Source organism: Gopherus flavomarginatus, chromosome 2, assembly GCF_025201925.1.
Source record: "Gopherus flavomarginatus isolate rGopFla2 chromosome 2, rGopFla2.mat.asm, whole genome shotgun sequence".
Classification (NCBI taxonomy): domain Eukaryota; kingdom Metazoa; phylum Chordata; order Testudines; family Testudinidae; genus Gopherus; species Gopherus flavomarginatus.
The window spans coordinates 63,605,489-63,624,780 of NC_066618.1; the positions used below are offsets into that span (position 1 = coordinate 63,605,489).

The 19,292-nt window shown below is 43.5% G+C and overlaps 1 long non-coding RNA gene across 1 annotated transcript; it reads right to left on the reverse strand.

The window, feature by feature from the left end:
• Positions 1-97: 97 nt before the first annotated feature.
• Positions 98-9,232, reverse strand: LOC127044215 (uncharacterized). Its single transcript, XR_007772422.1, has 2 exons — positions 8,876-9,232; positions 98-844 (listed from the first exon to the last, which is right to left on the reverse strand). It is a non-coding gene; the product is annotated as an uncharacterized LOC127044215 (long non-coding RNA).
• Positions 9,233-19,292: the final 10,060 nt, after the last annotated feature.

Below are 19,292 nucleotides of genomic sequence, written 5' to 3' on the forward strand. Positions count from 1 at the left end.
CTTCTACATTTTTTAATGGATATACATTTTGCAAAGAAGTGGCCTTCAGCCATTGCCAGGGAATTGTGCTACAAATGAGTAGTGGAAATCTCTGTCCTCAAATAAATGAACTATTAAGATTTATTAATAACACACATGTACATTGACAGTAAAAAACATGTTTGTGTCTGAGGAAGCACTTTTTTGCTAAACATGCACGAGATTTGAGTTTCTGAATAGTGCAAAGTGACTGGAAAGTAACTAGTTCTGGCCAGCTGAGAATTCCTCCAGCATGGGAGAGATCCCAGCTGGTGTAAAGCCAGCAGATCTAACTGCTATACTAACTATGCCCCCAACTACCATGGTGTCAAAGGAAGGATGGTGAGAACGTCTTTTATTGGACCAACTTCTGTTGATGAAAGAGACACGCTTTCAGGCTCATACAAGCTCTTCTTCAGAACTGTGTAGCTCAAAGCTGTCTCTTTCAGCAACAGTAATTTGTCCAATAAAAGATATTACCTTGCCCATCTTGTCTCTGATATCCTGGGACCAACACGGCTACAACAGCTCTGCAAAGGAAGGAAGGGGCAGTGTTGGAGTATAACTATGCTGTGCCAACTCTCAGTTGGTGTATGGCCCATTGGGGCTGGCACAGATGCACCTTGGGAATTAGGGAGCCATAACCACCACCCTTCTGCACCAAGTGGCATGAGAGAGAGTCTGCATAGAGAGGTATAATTGATCACTTGCACCCAGATCAGCAAGGAATGAGAGCATTGCAGAGACAGTGCCCCAAGCACATGGGATTGTGGAAAATTGACCACATGGTTGGTTTTGGATCAGACAGCCTGAGGCACCTTTATTGCTATAACAAGACTACAAGGTTACAAGTATGCATACAGGGAGAGACAGCGTAACCCCATGCAAGAGGTAGGCTGCTCTGCCCTTTACAATTTTCACCAAGCTTATAAAGGTTAAAACTGCAAAACATCACATATAAGCATAGCAATATTAACCCAAATATGGGTAACACTGCAAATAAAGATTAATATTTTACTGTAACTGGCATAAAATGTTGCAAATCAGCAAGCTATTTCAACATGTTTCATGTGTTCTGGCAGTGACTGCGCTGGTAATTCTGTGACCCCTCCTTGCAGTTACCTAAGTAAGCAATATTTGCCATACTATACTTGCCTAAAGCTGAGCTAGCCCCCAAGAGACCTCCTGTCCTCCTCCCAGTTCCTCTTTTGTCAGCGTGTCATACCCCATTTCTTCATATCTAGTTTCTTCACGCCTCAGTGCTCAGTATGCTGATAAACAATTTTAGCAGAAGTTTGTAACTCTTGCTTTTATTTAGCATAGTTTTGAGCTAAAGGCTTTGGACCTGAAAGGTCGAGGGGGGTATAGGTTATTCTTATTCTGAAACTCTGAATCGACAAGGGGGGGGGCTATTTTCCCTATCATTCCCTCCTTTTGATGCCATTTTTTGGCATCAACTCCCTAGATTTGAATGTTGATTAAATTCCTGATCTCAGAGTTTGCGAATTTATTTTTATAGGGTGATTCCAAGACTTTATATGTCAGGGAATTGGGCTGATAAGGCTCTAATTCTTTTAAGGGGACAAGGGCCACCTGATGGGGTTGGGTATACAAAGCAGGTGCAGGGTGGGAACAACATGTTTTGCAGCAACAGTAGCAAAAGCAAATATTTAATAATAATAACAACCCTCCCCCCAACAAGCCCCATAGTATGTACTGATGGGTATGGGGGGGTTGGAGGGCTTTAGTAATAGAACATAGAAAATCCATTTTAACAGAGAGAGTTGTAACTCTATGGGCCGTTTGGAAGGCATTAAGTTCAATTTGGTAAACGTTTGAGAAGATGGACTTGTTTATGCAATTGGGAAATTTGCCGGACCTCCGGGAGGAGGGACACCAAGGAATGGAAACAATCGGGTACCAGAGCGGTCCAATTGGAAGGGATATGGAACGATAGGGAAGCCTGGTACGTTTTGTCCGCAGGCCAATAAATAACATGAGTGCCTGTGGTCGTGTTCAGATTAAAGGCCACATCTCGTAAAACAGATGAGTTAACATGAACACAGCTATTGTTGGCCTGGATAAGAGGCTGGGAAGCAATGGTTGTTATGTGTCCATTACCTTCCCAACAAATGTGTTCATGAACGGTAACAATTTCCCCAGGGTTGAGCTTCCTAATGCACTGGAGCTGAGGAGGTTCTAAAGGCCAAAAGGTTTACAGGTTACCAAGCCCTATCCAAAGATCAGGCGTTATTTCCGTGACACCAATAAGGAATCGGTTAGGGCTGCAGGGTGGTTTTATTTCCCATACGTTCCGGTGGATCACCCAATCCCACATACAACCTCCCCAAGGGCCCGGGAGGATTCAGTATGTGGGGGCCCACACTCCTTTCACAGGGCCATAAGCCTGGAAGGAACACTGTGAGTGCCAGCAATTCCACCCCGAAAACTTCCAAGTGTCTCTCCATGACCATAAATTATGTGGCACGCCCGAGGCATTGTGAGGGCAGTGGGCCAGGTTTGGTGCTTGAGGTCTTCTTGAATGGAGGCTAGCTGAACATTAAGGAAATCCTGTACCTTGGAGCAAGCATGGTCCCACTGCAATGCCTTCCCAGCCTCTGTAGCGCGAATAATTATCTGTTTGAGCAAATCCTGGGTAAAGACACTAAGGGTGGAGATCACATGTAATTTACCTACCCCAGCCCGGACCCCAGTTACCTGTGCCCCGGAAATAAGTCCTGCAGCCCTTTCTAACTGTTCTGATCTACTTTCATGCTGTTGGGCCTGATAGATATTTCAAGCAGAGGCGGCACTGTTAGCCCCTTTCCACAGGGTATCTGTGATACCTCTTTTCTTTCAAGAGGAGTGGCTCCAAACCTGTTGCTGTAGTAACCTGAGGGCAGTTCCTTGGGAACAATTAGAGTAGGTAGCAGCAATTTGGAAGTGAGTTAAGGGTAAGGAAAACCTAATAGTTCCCAAAGTAACAGTAAGTATGGTCCATTTAAACCCTGCAGAAGCCCCTTTACTTGTAACTTCGTACCATAACTGCTGTCTGAGCACTTGAATGCCCAGTTTGGATGCAGTTATATTGGTTGTACGTGCAGGGGTATATATTTTTAGTCAGGGGACGGGTTTCTTTACAGCCGAAGGACACTGTAGAAGGGCAGAATCTTCGGGTATTTACGGCAAATTTGGTTACTTGGGTAATTAAGAAACAAAAGGGACCTCGTTCATTAAGGGTGGAACACAGGCCAGGGATTAGCATTGAATTTACATCTTTTCGCCAATTATGTACAAAATAAAGGGTCTTAACGGGTCGATCATGGGGGTCAGTAGGTATGTTTACAAAGCTGATATACACGGCTTCAAAAGTTTCCCATTCGACCACCTGTTTATAAATGAGGCCTTGGACTGAAAAAAATAACTTAGTCGAGCAAAAAAAAAAAAAAAAACAGATCGCCAGAAGGGGATGGCCTGGGCCACTGTATAATGTTAGAGGTAATGCCCATGCTAAAATTGGAATGGGGCCGAGGCACAGGAGTGCTGTTTGGGATGTCCTTTTGGGTCGGGACCGGGGCATGGGAGTAGTCAGAGGAGAGGGGCTAGGTTTATCTAATAATTCAGGGAGCACTTGACACAGATATGGTACCTGGCCATACTTACAGGTAGCTGCTTGGGGAATGAAACCCAAAACCCAGTTTGTCCCACATTCCCAGGAGTACACCCCACAAGCCCCTCCTTGCCAGGTAACAATGTTTTGTCTTTTATACCACGGCCAACCTTTAACATCCTTAATAGTCAGGGACTTCCTCCCCTGTTGCTCCGCCACTGATCGCACAGTTCTTTCTCCTTTCGGGGCTGAGAATGGTCTTGTTCCATGTAGTGGGAGGTCTAGGGGCACTTTAGGGTGGCTCTCAGGTGTAGGGCCACGTCCAGACTAGGAATTAAAATCGATTTTAGATACGCAACTTCAGCTACGGGAATAACGTAGCTGAAGTCGAATTTCTAAAATCGAGGTACTCACCAGTCTGGACGGCGCGGCATCGATGTCCGCGGCTCTCCGTGTCGATTCCGGAACTCCATTCGGATTGATGGAGTTCCGGAATCGATGTAAGCGCACTCGGGGATCGATACACCGCGTCCAGACTAGACGCGATATATCGATCCCCGAGCAATCGATTTTAACCCGCCGATGCCGCGGGTTAGTCTGGACGAGGGCTAGGATGGAGTGGTATTACGGGAGTACCAGTCCTTCCGGGCATCCAGAAATACTTAAAGGAATCGTGAAAGTTTAGAAGTAACAAAAGAAGCAAGTCTAAAAGTAACAAAAGAAGCATGGTTACACAAATAAAACAAAGGGAAAGCATCAACCACCTTCGTGCCATGGTGGATTTTGGACCAGTCACAGCAAGACCAGTTTAATAGTAGTCCTACAACCCTTTCCCTTTAGTTTTTTCTCTGGTTCTGAGATTAAATTTTAGTTTCTTTTTTGGTGTGTTAGGTGTTGCGGGAGGGCTCAGATGGATGAAGAGTCTCTTTAACACCTGGGGCCTGATTCGCGGGGCTGCAGGGTGTACTGGTGGGGTCCAAAGGCAGTGAAATCTTTTTACAGTGATAAGCGTGGACCCAACTGGTGAGCCCTTGGTACTTCACCGCAGTATGGGTGGTTGACAAAACCTGATATGGGCCCTTCCACCTGGGTTTCAGGGAAGACTTACGCTGGGGAACCTTGAGATAAATCCAGTCTCCAGGCTGTAAAGGATGGCACACAGTCTCCGCTGGGTTGGGCAAGGCGCCTTGGACCTGTGAGTGAACAAATTTTAACATGGCGAATTAGGGATCTGCAATAATTAAAACAGTTTTATCAATTAACTGCAAGTTTACTTGACTAGGGAGTAAAGGTGGGAAAACAGGCATTTTTATGGGCCGTGCCATGAGAATTTGGTGTGGGGATAAGCCATGTTTTCACATAGGGGTATTCCTTATTTGAATTAGAGCCAGAGGCAGAGCATCAGGCCATTTAAGGCCTGTCTCAGCACAAAGCTTGGCAAGTTTGTTTTTCAGCTCCCCATTCTTACGTTTCACTGCCCCCGCACTTTGGGGTGGTGGGCACAGTATAGGTGCTGTACTATGTTGAGAGCCTTGCAGATTTGCTGCATGACTTGGCCTGTAAAGTGGGTGCCTCTGTCACTGTTGATAGAGACAGGTAATTCGAACCAGGGAATGAAATCCTTTAACAGCTTTTTCCTTCTTCAACTGTAATGGAATCAGCTTTTTCGCAAGGGTAGGCTTCTACCCACCCAGAATACATACAGACACACACTAATACACACTTATAGGAGCAGCATTTTGGTAAACTTATAAAACCAATTTAAATATTTACAAAAGCCCCCATGGTGTAGGGTGGGCCGCCTGGCTAGTCCGGACTGGTTTTCCACTGCTGTGTGCCAGGCAGATAGGGCAGGAATTACAATATTGCTGAGCCATGATCGAAGCCATCAGCTACTGGGTCCAAAGAGGCGTGAGGACCCCTAGGGCCATCCCTTCCTTTTCATGACAATAGAGAGTAAACGGTTTTCTTATAATCAGGGAGGCCCAGTGCTAATGCTCAGGCCAGATTTGCTTATCCTGAGTGAAAGCCTCATTAGCCTCTGATGTCCAAGGGATGGGGTCTGTGACCTTGTTTAAGGTCAAGTCTTGCAATTACAACATTCAAACATTTGAATAAAATCATTTTTACAAATATTTCTGCTGAATGTAGGCAAAACTGAGGAAATACTCAAATTATTCCCCATAATTTCCTGCATTTATTTTTATATAGGCAGGTCAAGTTTTAATGGTTTTTACCTTTTTAACTTTTGCCTCTGAATACATGTTGATTTAAAATGGAAAACACAATTTATTTTGGCTTTCCTCTGGCAACATGACCGTTGATTACACAGAGTCACCTTAAGGCTTAGTGTGGGACACTTACTACAGTTTTTATCTGTTATTTGTTACCAAAACAGATTTAAGTCTTTTGCTATTTTCCTGGCCTTGACTGCCCTGTTGCAGTCACAACTTTGGATTGTTTTTTTGTTTAGTTTTGTGTTTTGGTAAAAGTATATTTATATATAATTTTTCCCCAATAACTACAGAGTTAAAAGTTAACTTTTTTCCCCCCTAACTTCCTCAAACTGCGGTTGCCGTTTGTTTGGGCCCAATCCTTTTTCATCCTGTATTATTTTTTCCATGGGCACAGGCATTATTTTACTACCAATTTAACAAGGAGGGTGGGCTTTTTGACTAAATCCCCTTTTACTTGTTTATGCACACTTATTTACATACATAACATGTAGATGCATTTTATTTAGGGAGAACAACAGCATAAACAGCAAAATAAAATTTCTTCTTCGGTATAGTGTGAGAGAGAGTTTTACTATATTTTGGGAAGTGGTCTTGCTGAGTTTAGACAAATTTTAGCCAGTTGGGCAGACCCAATGTGCCCATCTTGGCTAGCATGATTGGCTCACAATGCCCACAGGGAGGGAGAGACCTTAACCAGCAGTTCCTGTTGGAATGAGGAAGGGCTGGAGTCGGTGTCCCCCACAGGAGCTTGCTCCTTCTGTAACAGGGCTAAAACTTTGTTCTGCACAGGATCAGGCACTTCCAGAAACACCCCTTTCGGAGAGCAATATATAGTGCAATTTAATTTACACAGCAAATCCTTTCCCAACAGATTAGCAGGGAAGCAAGGACTGAAGAAACGCATGGTACTCAGTGAGAGGGCCGATTGAGACTAACAAAGGAGAGGAAACAGAGTGGGGAATGGGACTATTTCCCACACCGATGGCAGTAATAACTTCTGAGGAAAGGGTGCTGAAGGGAAATCCTGCACCCTAAGAGCGGAACGCAAAGCTCCAGTATCTATTAAGCAAGAGGTGGGCACTCCGTTTATTATACAAGAACTGAGGGGCCAGTTTGATCGACTGGCTGACAATAAAAAAGGCTTGGTTCAAAACTCCACCAGGACGAGGAAAACGCTTAGGAGGTCGTGAGGGACAGTTTCTTATAAGATGGCCTTCCTGCTTACAGTAGGCACAGCATTTTTTACGAGGGCATTCATCCTTCCAGTGTCCTACTTGCCCACACGAAAAGCAGGCACTGGGTTTAGTTGGGAGGCTTACCAGGGGCTTCACCCTTTTCAGAGGCTTCACCTTTTTCGTCCCCGGTACCCGTCTCTGTTTGGGCAACCTTTTACTAGTGTCCTGCATGGTTTGAATGTGCAGAGCCATAAGCTTAGACTCTGTCTTGTCCTTTTCCCTTTCCAGTTGCCTATAAAAGTGTTGTGCCGCAGCTAAAATACCCTCTAAATTCTTGCCTTTCCAATTAAGGACTGCAATTATGGGAGGGTGAGAGGTATCTTGACCTTCCCCTTCATCAATGGCTACTGGTGGGGGCCACTGTTTATATTTCATAAATAAGTTATTTAAATTATCTGGTGGGGATAAAGGTGGCAGCCTAGAGGCCGCCGCTCCCCAAAGAGGGGCTCCCGGACCAGCTGCAGACTGGCCCGACAGTCCCTGGACACGGACTAGCTTTTTCTGAGTTTCCTGGGCACAGACTAGTTTTTTCTGAGTTTTTTTAAGTTAAAGTTTAACTTTTCTTGGGAGTCCTTAAGACCCCTTATTTGGAATTCCTGGTGCCGTTTTACTGTCTCATCATGCCAATTAAGATACGCATTGAACTGCCCCTGTGGTACGGCGTTGGCAAGAAGTGCACCCCCCAGGCGCACAATCCTGTCAAGGTCGAAGCTCCCTCCCAGTGGAAACTGTAATTTTGGATCATTCCTAGTATACCAGCCATTGAATAATGAAGCGGCAGTGGTAGAGCTGCCGCAGCTCATGATTGCAGCTTTTTTTTTTTTTTTGGCTGTTTGGGGCGGCAAAAACCCTGGAGCCGGCCCTGTGGGGAAGATATGCCTTGCCATGGTTTCTAGCAGCATCCCTTTCTCTGGGTTGAGGTTTGGCACCGATGGACACTGGCAGGAGCTCTGGCCAGCCTTCCTTAGCCAGAAGGGTAATCAGTCCAATGTGGGCTTGAAGAAAGGTGTGTGGGAAGCAAAGGGGATTACAATAAGTAATTGTAATAGCAAGGAGGAACCTTATCAGCAATAATCAGATATAGATTTTTTGTTTTTATTGAAATTACAGGTTTCATATATTGTGTGAATATATTGAGAAGGCTACATATGACAGCAGGTGACATTTGATTAATGAGCTGGCTTAACCAGATCAGGATAACCAGCAGAAACAATTTATTATCCAAGTCCTTTGATAACTACCCTCAGTTAGCAAAGTAGGTATTGTTTACTGAGGGCTGTCAATGTGCATAGAGCTATAGAAACTTTCCTTTCCTCCTGGAGCTTACTTCTGAGTGAGACTGTAAAGGTTTAGCAGAGGGGCTTCTCCCCCTCTGGGTCGGTGGGAGGCCACTCCACCTCACTATGTCTCTGTTCATCACCTACCATGGGGAATGAGTGGGGCAACAGCAGTCTGCAGCTTGAGTCTATTGCTCAGGCCTGTGGTCAGGGTCAAGCAGCAAGGGTTTCCAGCAACCTAGCTCCGGTAGATGGCTGACAAGCACTGGCTTCTCAGCCTAGAGAGAGTGAGACTACCATCCCAGGGTTGGGTGTCAGGGAGGACAGGCCCACCCACTCCACTGCATCCCAGCCCAGGGCCCTAGCAGTGGCAGAGAGGCCTGCCACTGGGTCAGAAGGGATCCTGACCGCAACACACTGACTGGGTCAATGGCAACAACGCAGCCAGACTAGGCTCAGCTGCTCCTGACCACTTCCTAACTCCCCCTCGGGTTGTACCTGGGTCTGCAGAGAGTTCTCCAGGGTAGAAGGCCTGTGGTAGCCCTGGCAACTCCTCCAAGGTCAGGTCAGGTCAGGTCAGCATATGGTTCCGGTGGCTCTGGCCAGTCCTCAGCTCCCCTGGAGCCTGCAGCAGTCTCCCAGCTCAGGAGCAAGCAGATAATGTCTAGCTCCTCCAGCCGCTGCAACCCAACTGAGCTCCCAGACCTGCCTTTTCTACTTCCTGTCCTGCCCACAGACTTCTGGTGGGAGGGGTGAGCACAGCCTGGCTCCTCCCACCAGGGCTCAGTGAGGGGCTCCTCCCCCTCCAGGTCCATGGGAGGCCAGTCTGCCTCACTACAGGGACAGATGGAAATGAATGAGATGACCAGGTGCTTGATAGTTTAATCTCAAAGAGACTGTAAATAATGTTTCAAATAAATATACCATTTACTTTGAGTTATTGCAGGTGGACTTCTTGGAGCCAGGGTATTTTAAGGAAGGATTTGTGGTCATTTGGCACAGAAACTAGAGAAAATAATCGGAGTATATGGAATGACCAGAAGAAGCTGCAAAGATAAGAGTGGAAGAAAGACACTAAAGAGATGTTAATTAAGTAAGCACGTTCTCAGCCAGGTGCTGCTTTTGATATAGATAATAAAAGGAGTTCAAACAGGCGTGATTTGGTGGCTGGGGCATAGGATTAGGAGCCAGGAACTGCTCAGTTCTAACCTTGCCACTGCCACTAATTTACCATGTCACCTTGAGCAAGTCACGCTGTGCCTCAGTTTCTCCATTTGTGAAAACGAGGATAATAGTAGTTACGTAATTCAGAAGTGTTGTGGATTTATTTAAATAGATAACATTTGTACTTGGCGATATACAGCATTATGTAAGTACAGAGCTGTATTATTTATTTCATTTTATGCTTTGTTGTTATTAAATGTCTGAGCATGTCATTTTCTACATTTTCTTCCAAAACCCTCCTAGAGTGGCAAATCATTGAATTCTGCAGTGTCTCCAGTTCATTGCTATTGTACATTATATGGCTAATAGTGAGTAATCCCAACAGCCAGCTATTTTTATATTTTAAGCAGAACAGACTCTTTAGAATAGTTTTCAGCTCCATAACTGTAGTCTGCAGTGTCATCAGTGACTTCATGTATACTGACAAATAGCGCTTGAGATGCGTTATATTATGGGCGGTGGGCTGGTAGATTTTTTTTTATCTTTTACAGATATATTTGGATAATTGCATTTACTGAAATCACCCCCATGTCTTTTCCCACTTCTTTCTGAAGAAGACAGCTTTAACAAAGGCAGTCAGATGTTTTATTGATATGATGTTAACCAGATTTCAGACTTTTCTATCCTAAATAAGGTTTTTGGAAATGCAGTACATATTGGTTCAAGCAAATGTTATTGCTTTTGGTGGCTGTTGAATTGTCTAAACGAAATGAGTTTTGGTGAGTCATAAAACCCACCCTCGCAACTGGCACTAAGTGAGAACCTTGTTGGCCAAGGCCTGAATGGACATGAAAACTCTGTATAGATATAAACCATATAATTAGTTATATTTGGCTATTATTAAAGATTCTAGAAATGGTTATTCAGTCTTAATTTCAAGTGTGTTCAGGCATGATCAAAGCCCTGTGGCTTCAGTGGAAAGGCTTTCACTGATTTCAGTGGTCCACATCTTTAGAAAGCAGTGGGGTTGGTTGTTTTATTTATTTTTATTTATTTTTTTGTATTTCTTATACAAATCAGAAATGCTTGTAAATTGCAGAAGAGATTCAACACTTTTAGTGGTTTCTCTTGAAAAGGGCTTAGGTAAATTTGTGCTTGCATTGTCACTGCCCATGTTTCTCCACTTTTGTGGATAGACAGAGGACTTCAGTTTCTGACACAGCCTCTCTGGCACATTTTCTGATTAAAAAAAATAATCTTCAAAAAGCAGAATAAAAATAAAGAAAACCAAAGCAATATCAAAACTAGGCTAGCATATCCAGGGTAGGCCAGGGATGGGGTGGGCCAGTACTAGAAACTGTCTTGACTGAAATTACTCCCTTTGACATTAGAAAGAATAGTATGTCTCAGACTGCATTTACCTCAGCTGTTCGTTTGCTGGCTTTCTTCTAACATTTGTGTTTTGTGTGGCTGAGAGGTTTTTGTTTTTAGCTGCCAACTGCATGTTCTGGAAGAGTCTGAGGCTCTGCTAAGCATCCCTAATTCTCCTTTAACCAAGTGTTTTTGTTAGGGATTAAAACTGTGTCATGGCATGGAGGGATTATGAGGAATCCTTGGCTTCAAGTCATGCTGCAATTACTTGCAGTGGAGGTGGGACGGGGAAATAGGGTAGGGTATAGATGTGGGGTGCCAGATGTCCAGTTTTTGATCAGAACACCCAGTCAAAAAGGGACCCTGGCAGCTCCAGTCAGCACTGCCCATTGGGCCATTAAAAGTCTGGTCAGCAGTGCTGCAGGGTCCAAGGCAGGCTAGTCCCTACCTGTCCCGGCACGGTGCTGCTTCCTGGAGGTGGCCAGCAGATCCATCTCCTAGGTGGGGGAGACCATGGGGCTCCGCACACTGCCCCCGCCCCAAGCACTGGCTCTGCTGTTCCATTGGCCGGGAACCACGGCCAGTGGGAGCTGGAGGGGCAGTGCCTGTGGGCGAGAGCAACACATGGAGCCTCCTGGCCACCCTCACCTAGGAGCCAGACCTGCTGGCTGCCTCTGGGGTGCATCACAGAGCCAGGACAGGCAGAAAGCTTGTCTTATCCCTGCTGCACTGCTGACCAGGAGCGGCCTGAGGTAAGACTGTGCCCAAGTCCCAATCCCCTGACCCAGCCCTGAGCCCCCTCAAACTTGGAGCCCCTCCTGCACCCCAAACCCCTTATCCCCAGAGCCTGCACCCCCATCCCAGAACTCCTACCCAAACCTACACACCAACCCCGTTCCTCCGAATCCCTTGGCCCCATCCCCCAGACTGAAGCCCCCTCCTGCACCCCAAACCCATCATCCCTGGCCCCAGCCCAGAGCCTATACCCCCTCCCACAGCCCAATCCCCTGCCTCAACCTGCAAACCCCCTCCCACATTCTGAATCCCTTGGCCCCATCCTCCAGTCTGAAGCCCCCTCCTGCACCCCAAACCCATCATCCCCAGCCCCAGCCCCACCCAAGCCAGAGCCTTCCCACACCCCAACTTTCTGTCCCCATGAGGAGACCCTTCCTGCACCCTGAACCCCTCATTTCTGGTCCCATGCCAGAGCCTGAACCCCAGTAAGAGCCCTCACCCCCCTCCCGCACCCCAACCTCCTGCCCCAGCCCAGTGAAAGTGAGTGAGGGTGGGGGAGAGCGAGCCACCAAGGGAGAGGGAATGTAGTGAGTGGGGCCCCAGAGAAGGGGTGGGGTGCGGCCTTGGAGAAGGGGCGAGGCTAGGGTTTCGGTTTTGTGTGATTAGCAAGTTGGCAACTCTAGGGGGAGATGGAGAGGAGCTAGTCTTGCTACAACTGCTCCCTGCTGGTAGTGAAGATACAGCCTCTAAGAGGCCGTTCGGTACAGAACTACCTGTACCAGTGGAAGGCATAGAGCAGCCTTGTCACCTCCCATAGGGGCACTTTGCAGGTAGGCCCTCTGCTGTAATACTGAAGCTTTCTTTAGTGTGAAGATTTTTTTAGAGGAAAAATCCCCTAACACTTTCTCCTAAGAGGTGTATTAGGCCATGTCTACACTAGTGAGCTTACAGCAGTACAGCTGTACTGATGCAGCTGTGCCACTGGAAGATTGCTCATATAGCTGCTCTATGCTGACGGGCAAGAGCTCTCCCACTGATATAATAAAGCCACCTCAATGAGCGTGGTACCTATGTCAACGGGAGAAGCTATCCCGCTGACATGGCACTGTGCACACCGCCACTTATGCTGGTGAAACTTATGTAGCTCCAGGGTATGATTTTTCATACCCCTGAGCAACAAAAATTTTGCCGACATAAATGGTAATGTAGACATGGCTCATACTTGTGATCCCCACCATTAAACTGACCCCACCTAAAATCCTGATGACAGCTTGTATATGGTTTGGGGTAACTAAAGAGTGGTCAATTGAGTTCTACAGTGTGGCTTGCAGCCACTCTCATTCATCAATACATAGGCACACCTAGTCTCCGCATGAAGGACCATCATGAGGAAACATATTTATTTTATTTGGGTTGAAGTTCTGAAATAAGTGGAGGTGAAGATATGCATAGCAGCTCACCCATTGTCAGCTCACTGAAGAGTGTCCAAGGGTCCACTTTGAAGGAGGAAATTTAAGGTGCCATCTTCCTGATCTGATTTCATAAATACTGTAACATTATTTTAAGGTTATGGCACTAAAAATAAAATAACATTTTGTGACTTGAGTATTTTCTTTGAGATCTTTCACAACCAATGATTTGTAGGAGAGTACTCGGAAGACAACAGAAAGGAGAAAAACTTGAGTAGAGCTGAGCAGGAACAGATTTTTTTGATTTGTTGGAAATTTCAAAAAGTCCAGCGGAAAATTATTTTCCTGGCCTAAATTAAAATTTTCAAAAATTTCAAAAAATAAAAAGTAAAAAAAATTATGTTTTGGGTTAACAAAATATTTTGTATTGATTTCAACCATTTTTACATATTTTTTGATTAAAATAAAGGAAATTTTAAGTGAAAATTAATTTCAAACTAAACATTTGAAATGTTTCTTTTTGAAAATGTCAAAATGGAACATTTTGATTTTTTTCAGATTTTGTTTTGTTTTCTAAATGAACAACTTGGAGAAGCAGACAATTCACAAATTATTGTGATGTCACCAAATCTGCATTTTTTGTTGAAAAATTTTTTTGGCTGAAAATTTTCCCCCAGCTCTACTTACAAGGATATTTTTCTATAATTGCACAAGTAATTCCCAGTTATATTAACAGAAGATCAGTGCAGTATTAATAATACAGAACTAAACCCTGTGGGTGTCATATTTATATATATGAAAACTTTATGATAAAAGAAAGTGAGAAAGAATAGGAATGATTATTTTTTGTAATTGGCAGAAATAACAATGAACAGGGAATTGGGGCTCTGGACTCTTGGGTTCTGTTGATAAATGCAATGAAGCCATGTAGGCTTAGAAAGTCATTTAACCTTGTGGGACTTCATTTTCCCTATCTATAAAGTGGGGGTAATGAGATGTCTCTACTCAACAGAGCTGTTGTGAGACTTGATATTTGTAAAGTGTTTTTGACAGTATGGCAAGAGAAATATAGTCTCTTAAAACATGTTATTTACAAATTTACAAATTAATTTATAGACATGGTATTGGCTTCTTTCTTTCAAGTCTCCTCAGGGTTGATATTTCGGATATTTTTAGAGGTCAGACAAAAGTTTCTAGAAATGTACAAATGTAATGGAAAATTATTGTTTATAAATTCCTTAATAACTCTCTTCTTTCTTTCTTGGGGGGGGAATGGGGGGAGCTAAACAGGAGCAGGACCAAGAAGGCTGTCAGCAATCTACAAAGCTTTATGATTTGAGAATATCAAGTATTTGCCTTCTGCAAGGTATTGCTTAATGTAGTCTGTCAAAAGCAGTTCACCCTGTCAGTTATGTCCAAACAACATGAGCCTTGAATTTCCTCAACAAGGCTGAAACTATACACAGCACTTTAAAGCCGATATATTAAATAAAGTCTGTCATGTCTCAGGCTGTGTTATTGCTAATGTATGCTTAATATTAAAAATGTATTACCCTCTTATATAGAGCTTGGATTAAGTAGATAGTGGCAGCTAGTAGTATGCCTGCTCTAAAAGACTCCTCTCTTAACACAGGCAGACTCAGATCAGAGGATGGGTGAGATTGTGACTGTGTACAGAGTTGGGGTTTACAGAGTTGCCCTTTTCCCCTCCAATTTCTCATTACCTCCTAACATCCTCTGGGATTCAAGTCCCTCCAAAGGAGGCAGAAAGGAAGCAGGGCCTTAGCCCAGCATACCTATGCACTGGCCTGCAAATCTGGCCAGCCCTGGAAGGAAGTGCATTCTTCACAGTCCTAAGGCATGTTCCTTGCCACAGCCCCTCCTGGTGCCCCTGTTGGGGTGGTGTGGTTCCATGGCATCCCCAAAGCAGGGCATTGTAGCTACAGTCTTGTGAGGTTATAATTCACAGCTAGACAAAGCCATTAATTCCTTACTTTTCCCCTGGCTGGATCTGTCAGCCTAGGCAGAACAGGGGTTCATTGAGGACAAGAAAATGCCTAGTGATTGTTTATTATGTGAATGATTGCAGGAAATGAGGGATGGCCTTTCTTCAAGTTGTTAAGGTGGGCCTAGGTTCTTCATTTCCCTTGCTGTAACCTCTCTCAAAGGCCACATGTCAAGGCCACCATATTTCTATCCAGGGCCGGCTGAAGGCACCAGCGAAGGAAGCAGGTGCATGGGGCAGCCAATAGAAAGGGGCGGCAGTTCGTTTGTTGCTGGGGCAGCACATCCAGGTCGTTGTCGTTGGCACTTCGGTGGCAGCTCAATCGGCCCGCTTGAGTCTTCGGCAGCGGGTCCATCCGTCCCTGGCTTCCTCCTCGGCGGCACTTTGGTGGCAGCTCAATCGGGTTTTTCTTTTTTTTCACTACTTGGGGTGGAAAAAAAGCTGGAGCTGGCCCTGTTTCCATCTAAGGAAAAATGGATAGGACTTCCTTCAGGCCCTGATACCACCACTCCTCAGTCAGCCAAAAAGGGCACAGCTGAGAAAGGTGTATTAGTCCCTCTTCATGCCTCCTTCTACAGCGTTGAGCAGACTATCCTTGAAGCACTCTCAGCCTCTGCTGTGCCAAAACCAAAACCAAACCAAACCAAAACCCCGTAAAACAAACAAGCCACCACCACAGCCTGGTCCAGGGACTGAAAGTATGTGCTCTTTGATAAGCAAACTACTATGTTGGTTTCACAGTCTCATTATTGCCAACTTTCACAGTTTTATAAGTCTTGCAATGTGTGGGTTTATCTTAAAGCTCCAGCTGCTGGAGTCATGTTATCAATGAAAATCTCAGCTTTCATAAACAAATCAGTTTAGACCCTGCTATCCTTCCAGGTTTGCAGAGAAAAGTTATAAGGGTGAAGCTTAAAGGCTTTGGAGAAATCACAAGCCAAAAAGAAACCTGAATTTCCCATTTTTTCTATTAACCATTTCATGGGTTTTTTTGAGTCCTGCCTCGTGTTTTTTGAATGCTTGGGGTTGGCAATACTTCAGTCTGACACTGCAAGTAGCATGTTCTCCAGAGGACAACTCTGTTTAGAGGCAAGATTGTGTCAGCTTTGTGGAGTTTCAGAAATGAGTGCCAATTTTTAAATGAGGTTTTTTTTAATATGTTTGTTCTCTTAAATTTGTCTTCTGTTAATGCTCTAGTTAATTTCACTGACAAGACTGTTCAGCCAAACATCCAGTTCTAAACAATTACTGCAAAATATTTGTGGAAAGTGAATCTGAATTTGTATTTACTCATATTCACACAAGAACTCTTTGTTCTCATCCAATCAGAGAACAGAAACATACCATGTGATCTATGTGTCCCAGCAAAACAGTTCAATTATAAATTTTGACTTCTTAAAGTAATACTAACAACTAACAGTTTGAAAGCAACGCACAGGCTAAAATGTGTTGGCATAAAATATTAAACAATTTCAACCAGGAAACAAATCTGAAGAAACTGTTGTCTGTTCAAAGACACTTTCCAAACAGCTAAAAGGACTAAAACTGACTAAGAAATTACTGTCTACAGTTGTCCAGATCTAATTACTGGTTAGGTAGTAGATAAAATGGAAAGCAATGTTTGTATTAATAAATAAGAAGAGCTCCTGTCAAGACACAGCAGTCTAGGGAAATATAGTTTCACTTTTGTTAATGCTAAACTATACAAGTCTGACATCTTGAATACTACGACTAGGAAAAACTTGGAGGAACTAAAATGACTTAAAAGTAACACCAATAGTTGTAGTTACAATGATTCTGATATTTCCTCAGCCACTTGAGACATTTCAAAGTAAGCAATCTTGTTTAAACTCCCCATGGTTGTCATTCCAGCCTATATGTCAAGAAGCAATCTAAAACCAATTGCTTTTGGTGGTGTTACTTTATTTCTGGGTAACTGGAGATACTTCTCCATGAACTGTGAGGCCAGGACATTAATCTTTCCCAGTTATCCACCATCACAAAATCATGTACTATAGCTGTTGATTACTTTTCCCAAACTGGAATCACCACAGTCTCAGGAACACATCAGGGTTTTTCTCTTTGACAGAAATATGTTTACACAATATTGTATGTTCTTATTGATGCTTTCTTGGTAGACAGGATTCCATACAAAATTAGATTGTGAGATATTGCAGGAGAGGGTAAAGCCCTTTATGGAAAAAGACAATTTCCATTTGTGTGTGTGGACAATAAGAAAGTCTGTCACAGTCTGTCTTTGGCATTTTTATTATGGTACTTGTCATTTTTTATGATGTAAGCATTGTAAAAAATGTCACAGGATCCTACAGGAATATGTTCTTGTTGTATAAATGATGAAAGTACATCAGCAGAAAGTGGAAAACAGACCTGCTTGTGAAATATTTGGATTTTTCAAACAGAACATTCAAAGAAACACCATTATCTGGGCAAATCCTGCCTCCCTGCACAAAACCTCTCTCTGTGTGGTTTGGGGAGATGGAATTCTCTCCTGCTGGGCCATGAAGCCCTAGTGAAACTGCTTTCACCATTGCAGTTCATGATTGCTCATAGTTGCAGATCCACTGGCCACATCTACACCCCTTCACCCAAAACTCAATGTAATTAATGTTATTACAGTGCTTTTCCATGGAACAAATCTCTTGTGGGGGTGGATTAACTACGGCAACAGAAAAACCCCTCCCATCACTGCCATGAGGTCTACACTGAAGGGTTTATAATAAAGATATAACTTAAGTCACTTGGGCCTTGCAACGTTGAGTGGAGCAATGCCTAAATACCTTTCAAAAACTGGGCCCAAGTGCATTGCTGAATTGGGGCCAAAAATCAGAGATCCTGATCTGCGTTCCTTATTCAGCCAAATCTTTAGTCAACATCAAAGGGAATTTTGCTCGAGTAAGAGAGTGCAAGATCAGGCCCAGGAACTGCATTTTATTTTTTCAATGTATGGTTATTTGTAATTGCTATGAAAATTTTGCAGTACCCATATCAGTGGGGTCCTGATGGCCAAGTGCTGGCCACAACAACAGCTGTAGTGTGTGACAACTGTCTAACATATCATCAACAACCACAATATTCGATTACAGAAAAATGAGGGTATATCTGGTGAGTACTAAAAAATATCTAAAGCCTGTCTCAATAGCAGAAGTGGCAGCACTTACATAAATTCTTTACATTAGCAATTTAGATACAGCTATTTTCACAAAAGTCCATTTGTAGATAGTAATGTTTCCCATAATTTGTATTGTAATGGTGCAGTATTGTTACGTTAGAGTGACCTGCAACTGCCTCTTAATCTCATAGACCTGATTTGCACAGCTTGCATAGGGAGTTTAATTTTACAGCTTCTAGTTCCCCATAAAAAAATACCACCAATTTATGGAACAAAATTAAGAGTGTATTAGAAATATCAGTCACTGTGAAAATCCTAAGGGATAATTCACAACTCTGTAAAAGGTCATGATATAAATAATTGCTTGGTGAATATGGACTATGCCTGTTTGTCATTAAGCACCAGCAGAGAGCTAATATACTTTAATACGTCTACTAAATGCTGTCTGACTGATGTATAATCACAATCAAGTAAGACAATTAAGCTAAACAATTGCTTCTTGGTGCCAAATAATTTTTTTCTGCATGCAAAAAATAAAATAACACATATTGTACTTTTACGCTATAGTAATGATCACAGCTTTTACTTTATTTATATAACTTATCTAGTCTAATTATGCATACACTTAAATGTTAAATTGTTATTTTGCAGTGTTATTGTGGCATTTATCAAAGAATATTTTGCATTAATTCCTGCCCCCAAAATGTTAGGTTTGAATACAGTACTTGATATATGGTGCATCTACTTAACTGGGATTGTTCCCAGGAACCTTATACAATGTCTCTCAAACAATGTAATTGACACATTGTGCACATTACTGTCCCCATCCAACAACTTTTTCTGCATAGGCAGACCCCTGAGTCCACACAGATCCTCCATGGTTCTCTTTGTAGAATCTGGGTCTACAACTTAAAACCATTTTAGAAACAATAAACATGGTTTACCACTGTTCTAGCGAGGTTTCCCTGACCAATATACACAGTGTTTTGATTGGTTTTGCTTGGCTTGGTTTTTTTTTTTTTAAATAGTTGCTGAATTCCATTGTGGCTGTATTAAGTAACACATTTGGTCAGAACTTAAGAATGGAATCAAATGTTTGAT